A 7,735-nucleotide genomic window follows, 5' to 3' on the forward strand; every position below is an offset into this window, starting at 1 on the left:
CACGTTGCATCATATAGCAACGATATAGTATTATCACGTTTCATCATTTAGCAATGATATAGTATGATCTCGTTGCATCGATATCATGTAGCAATGATATAATATTATCACGTTGCATCATGTTGCAATGATATAATATTATCACGTTTCATCATGTAGCAATAATATGATATGATCTCGTTGCATCGATATCATATAGCAATGATATAATATCATCACGTTTCATCATGTAGCAATGGTATAATATTATCATGTTGCATCGATATCGTGTAGCAATGGTATAATATTATCATGTTGCATCGATATCATGTAGTAATGATATAATATTATCACGTTGCATCATATATTAGCGGATATAACATCAAGTTGCATCATGTAGCAATGATATAATATTATCACGTTTCATCATGTAGCAATAATATAATATGATCTCGTTGCATCGATATCATGTAGCAATGATATAATATTATCACGTTTCATCATGTAGCAATGATATAATATAATCACGTTGCATCATATATTAGGGGATATAACATCACGTTGCATCATGTAGCAATGATATAATATTATCACGTTTCATCATGTAGCAATAATATGATATTATCACGTTGCATCATATATTAGGGGATATAACATCACGTTGCATCATATATTAGGGGATATAACATCACGTTGCATCATATATTAGGGGATATAACATCACGTTGCATCATGTAGCAATGGATATACCATGTAACGTGTAGTCACATAATGTTCAACTGTCCATTACCTGTCAGGGAAACAATATCTGACAACGTCTTACGTGCCAGTTTGGTTGCTTAATTTTCCATTGTTATGATATTCAACTGTACTGAATTTGTCAGTGTTATGAAATTCAACTGTACTGAATTTGTCAGTGTTAAGATTTTTAACTGTACAGAACTTTTTTACAGAGATTTAATATTCAGTTGTGCAGAACGTGTGACTGGTGTGATAGAAGGGTGTCAGTAGATTGCCAGGGTAACATCGCTGAATTGTTATTATCTTAATTGTTATATAATATTTTCTTTACAGACAGTACACATTGTTTTCCCTCTACTGTTATGTTTGTTATGTGACATCGTTGTTTGTCATGTGTACTTGAAATTCCTAGGAATGTGACGATAGTACATTTGTTTCAAAGTATCCGGAATTGGTATCGTTTTCAAGATGGGTGTGGTCAACTCACGCTTTACGAAAACAATCACAGCAAGGGACTATTCTTCCCCACAAGTTAACAATCACAGCAAGGGGCTATTCTTCCCAACGAGTTAACAATCACATCAAGGGGCTATTCTTCCCAACGAGTTAACAATCACAGCAAGGGACTATTCTTCCCAACGAGTTAACAATCACAGCAAGGGGCTATTCTTCCCAACGAGTTAACAATCACATCAAGGGGCTATTCTTCCCAACGAGTTAACAATCACAGCAAGGGACTATTCTTCCCCACAAGTTAACAATCACAGCAAGGGGCTATTCTTCCCAACGAGTTAACAATCACATCAAGGGGCTATTCTTCCCAACGAGTTAACAATCACAGCAAGGGACTATTCTTCCCAACGAGTTAACAATCATAGCAAGGGACTATTCTTCCCAACGAGTTAACAATCACAGCAAGGGGCTATTCTTCCCAACGAGTTAACAATCACAGCAAGGGACTATTCTTCCCAACGAGTTAACAATCACAGCAAGGGACTATTCTTCCCAACGAGCAAACAATCACAGCAAGGGACTATTCTTCCCCACAAGTTAACAATCACAGCAAGGGGCTATTCTTCCCCACAAGTTAACAATCACAGCAAGGGACTATTCTTCCCCACAAGTTAACAATCACTGCGTACTAGGGACTATTTTTCTCCGCACGCTAACAAACACAGGCTACGAGGGATTACTCTTCTACACGAGCTAACAATCACAGGGAACTAGGGACTGTTTTTCTCCAGGCGCTGTCAATCACAGGGCACGAGGGTCTATTCTGCCCCATGGGCTAACAATCACTGGGTACTAGGACATGGGAACAATAAAATGCTCTTCTTTGCCATATGTATTTTTGTTGTATTACCTGTTCTTAACACCGTCAGTTATTATCAATTGTTCCACAAGCATCGGTGCGGGGTGAGAAGCAATCACCTTTCAACAAACCAATTCATGGTCGCAATTAAGTCCACTTCAAAGTGAGTGAGTGAGTTTGATTTTACGCCGCTTTTAGCAATATTCCAGCAATATCACGGCGGGTGACACCAGAAATTGGCTTCACACATTGTACCCATGTCGGGAATCGAACCCGTGTCTTCGGCGTGACGAGCGAACACTTTAACCACTAGGCTACCCCACCGCCCGCCAGGAAATGAAACATGCTGGATAAAACGGTTCGTAATGACACACCAGGCATGTTAATACAGCAAGGTATGATTTCCGTATCCATTGGAAAGTAATTTATCCTTGATGTTCTGAAAATAACATGGTGGTGACATAGCCAAGTGGTTAAAATGCTGGCTCATCATGCAAAATGAACTGGTTCGATTGGCCCAAAACATTCAAAGATACGCCCTCACCCACCAATCTGAATCGCGGAAAGAGGATATCAAACATAATGCAGTCATCAAGTGTTTGATACTCATGACTTTCATTTCATTATTTTGATTTATATTATATTTTGTTTTACTTCAGGGGTATATATGTCACGAACTTCAAATTACGAACACATGTCATTTCACGTCAGGGAGGGGACATGACCCTTCAGGCGTTGCAGAATGTGACTTCTAGAACCAGTTGGCTGGAGTCAGTCGACGTAATTGCCACGTTGCCGTCCCGACCTTCACACCCAGTAATTGGTCAGGGAGGAAATAACACAGTTATGCCTGCTAGGGCTTAAGTCGATTATATCATTAGGTCTGTATTACAACAATCAGGCGACTGTTTGCCTCTGTCTGACCTCTGCACGAGGCACGAACACGACGAAACAACTAGCTGAGATGGCATTAACAACTTCAAGCGAATCTCTGCCGGTGCCGCGTGTAGAGCAAATTCAATTTGTTTTTGGAACTGAAAGCATATAGTGCTAGAGGTAATCATGAGCACATGGTCACATATGTATACCAGGAACGTGATGACATTACTTGTCCAGTCAAAGTATTGTACACCATGATGACATTACTTACTCGGTTAATGTCACCATACCGTGAACACACTGCGGGGAGAGACCACATGTTGTACGCCAGGAGCGAGGACATACTGTCAACAAAGACCATATATTGTATTTGCAGCGTGAAGATATTGCAAACCTAGACCATATATTGCATCACAGGAGCGTGAACATACTGCAAGCTTAGACCACATATTGTATTAGAAGCGTGAACATACTGCAAGCTTAGATCACATATTGTATTAGGAACGTGAACATACTGCAAGCTTTGACCACATATTGTAATAGGAACGTGAACACACTGCAAGCTTAGACCACATGTTGTATTAGAAGCGTGAACATAATGCAAGCTTAGACCACATATTGTGTTAGGAACGTAAACATACTCCAAGCTTAGACCACATATTGTATTAGGAGCGTAAACATACTCCAAGCCAAGACCACATATTGTAATAGGAACGTGAACGCACTGCAAGCTTAGACCACATGTTGTATCCCAGGAACGTGAATATGCTGCAAGCAGAGACAACATATTGTATTAAAAGCGTTAACCCCAAGTTACATTATTTGCTTTCATATATATTTATGTGTTCGCTGTCATTAGTATAGCAGATCTCATCCTGGAATTGCTATACTTATGACACTTGTCAAATCATGTTTGGATATTATATACTTCTACCACATGTCACCTTGGGCAGAATATCATAAACTTAAAATATACCATTTCCTAATTTCAAACACACCCATTCTAGAACAATGACGAGGTCGTAATCCCGACCATCCCTAACTTCTTGTCTATAAATCTCGCAATGTGTCAGAGATAAATACCGAGAATGTATACCAGTCCGAGGGAGTGTGTTTGTGTATGGACCCAGGTATATGTACTACTGGACAACGCGCAGCTTTGTAGTGAAGACGTAATGTAAACATCTGTACATCCCTGTGATATCTGCGAACAGTTAACATATACACCTTGACACTAGCAACGTGTGTATATCACCTGGGTAGCTCTCTCTAGGTAATGTGTGATATATACTGCCTGTGGGTTACTGTGTGATGGATACTGACCGTGGCATACTGTCTTGTAGATACTGCCTGTGGGATGCTGTGGGGTACAGTGTGATATATACTGATTGTGGGATACTGTGAGTTAGATACTGACTGTGAGATACTGTGGGATAGATACTGACTGTGAGATACTGTGTGATAGATACTGGCTGTGAGATACTGTGTGATAGATACTGCCTCTGGGATGGTGTTTGATGGATACTGACTTATGATACTGTGTTACAGATAGGGACTGTAAGATACTGTGTGATAGAAACTCACTGTGGGATATTGTGTGACAGATACCGACTGTGATATCCTGTGAGATACTGTTTGAAAGACACTGATTTTGAGGTACTGTGTGATAGATACTGCTTGTGAGATATTGTGTTGTAGACACTGACTGTGAGATACTGTGTGATAGATACTGACTGTGGGATACCGTGTGATAGATACTGCCTGTGAGATACTGTGTGATAAATACTGCCTTTGAGATACTGTGTGATAGATACTGCCTATAGGGTACTGTGTGATAGATACCGACTATGGGATACCGTATGAAAGGTACCGCCTGTATGATACTGTGTGATATATACTGCCTGTGATATACTGTGTGATAGATACTGCCTGTGAGATACTGTGTGATAGTTATTGCCTGTGTGATACTGTGTGGTAGATACTGCCTCTGAGATACTGTGTGATAGATACTGCCTGTGAGATACTGTGTGATAAATACTGCCTTTGAGATACTGTGTGATAGATACTGCCTATAGGGTACTGTGTGTTAGATACTGCCTGTGAGATACTGTGTGATAGATACTGACTGTGAGATACTGTGGGCTAGATACTGACTGTGAGATACTGTGTGATAGATACTGCCCCTGGGATGATGTTTGATGGATACTGACTTATTATACTGTGTTACAGATAGGGACTGTAAGATACTGTGTGATAGAAACTCACTGTGGGATATTGTGTGACAGATACCGACTGTGGGATTCTGTGAGATACTGTTTGATAGACACTGCTTTTGAGATACTGTGTTATAGATACTGCCTGTGGGATATTGTGTTGTAGATACTGACTGTGGGATAATGTGTGATATATACTGACTGTGAGATACTGTGTGATAGATACTGCCAGCGAGATAATGTGTGATAGTTACTGCCTGTGGGATAATGTGTGATAGTTACTGCCAGTGGGATACTATGTTGTAGATACTGACTGTGAGATACTTTGATATACTGTGTGATACATACTGACCGTGGGATACTGAGTGATAGATACTGAGTGTGGGATACAGTGTGACAGACACTGACGATGAGATATTGTGTGATAGATACTGACTGTGAGATACTGTTTGATACTGACTGTGGAATAATATATTATAGATACTGACTGTGGAATGCTGTGTGATAGATAATGACTGTGGGATGCTTTTTATGGATACAGACTGTGAGATATTGTGTGATGGATACTGACTGTGGGATAATTAAGAATTGACCTTCACTTTGTGTGAGTTCATTGGAGTATGAACCTTCATAGAGTGAGGGCCAAACTGTATGAACGTCGGGGCTTGCGACCTCAAAGGATATAGGTCAAGATGTAAACACAATTTTATTTAGTACGTGTGACTTCATGTTTACACTGACAGCCATACAACATCCAGCTATATCGCAGAGTAAAATAGTTCCTCAAAAAGAGAGTTGACATGGGCGTATGGATGCACAACTTGCTCTTCAGAAACATCTTACGCAGCACATGTGTTCAAATCATATCCTCATTAGATGAGAAAGGTCTATAAAGAACTACCTCAGTAAGTCAGTCACAATGACAGCGCGTCGTAATACATTTACATCAAGTACAAGACGTCAAAATGGCCGACACGATAAACGTGACGGGAGAGATTTCCGAAGGTTGTTAATCAACTGGCCGATCATTGAAAGGTGAATAAAGATGCGTCAAACAGACACTAAGGTAAATTCATAGATTGCTGGAGACTGTCAATGTCAGCCTAGGCACGGATCGAGTCGATACTACGATAGTTTAGATGTGCATTTCTTCGTTTATTCATTACGATGGGTCGTAGCGAGGATATTCGTGAACAATCATGCAGTCACGCTCTCTGACATTTCTCAATGTATACTGAAACGCTGAGACCAAGAATAAAGGTTCTAAATGATCGGAAAGAACGCTTATGCATGTTTTCGTGCTAGGGAATTCCCAGGGGTTTCCCAGGGAATGTGGAAGTAGTCCGTCAGTGTTTACGTCATTTCAAGAACACGGCCTCGTGAAAAACGTATGAACGTCAAAATTGTGTCGTTCATACACTTATGAACGTCAATTTCGCGGTCATGTGACCGACCTCTCGTCCAATGGAAAAGCCGTATATCGTGTAAACTTCAAATTAAAAAATTATTGCGTGATACATACTGACTGTGAGATATACTGTTGTAGATACTGACTGTGGGAAACTGTGTGATAGATTCTGACTGCGAGATACTATGGGTACTGTGTGATAGATACTGACTGTAAGATACTGTGTTGTAGATACTGACTGTATGATACTGTGTTGTAGATACTGACTGTATGATACTGTGTTGTAAATACTGACTGTATGATACTGTGTGATGATACTGACTGTGGGATACTGTGTGATAGATTCTGACTGCGAGATACTATGGGTACTGTGTGATAGATACTGACTGTAAGATACTGTGTTGTAGATACTGACTGTGTGATACTGTGTTGTAGATACTGACTGTATGATACTGTGTTGTAGATACTGACTGTATGATACTGTGTGATGATACTGACTGTGGGATACTGTGGGATAGATTCAGACTGCGGGATACTATGGGTACTGTGTGATAGATACTGACTGTAAGATACTGTGTTGTAGATACTGATTGTATGATACTGTGTGATGATACTGACTGTAAGATACTGTGTTGTAGATACTGATTGTATGATACTGTGTGATGATACTGACTGTAAGATACTGTGTTGTAGATACTGACTGTATGATACTGTGTGATAGATACTGACTGTAAGATACTGTGTTGTAGATACTGACTGTATGATACTGTGTGATGATACTGACTGTAAGATACTGTGTTGTAAATACTGACTGTATGATACTGTGTGATGATACTGACTGTAAGATAATGTGTTGTAGATACTGACTGTATGATACTGTGTGATGATACTGACTGTGAGATACTGTGAGATACTGTCTGATAGTTACTGACTGAGATATTGTGTGATAAATACTGACTGTGATATACTGTGTGATAGCTACTGCCTGTGGGATACTGTGGGATATATATAGCCTGTGGGATACTGACTGTGAGATAATGTGTGATAGATACTGACTGTGTGATAATATGGACATATAATGGATGTGGGATATATTGTGTGATGGACACTACTGGGATATATTGTGTGATTGACCCTAACTGGAATATATTGTGTGATGGACACTAACTGGATATATTGTGTGATGGACACCGACTGGGATAT

The sequence above is a fragment of the Haliotis cracherodii genome, unplaced genomic scaffold, assembly GCF_022045235.1.
Source record: "Haliotis cracherodii isolate W230 unplaced genomic scaffold, xgHalCrac1.p SCAF_3, whole genome shotgun sequence".
In the NCBI taxonomy this organism is placed as follows: Eukaryota; Metazoa; Mollusca; class Gastropoda; order Lepetellida; family Haliotidae; genus Haliotis; species Haliotis cracherodii.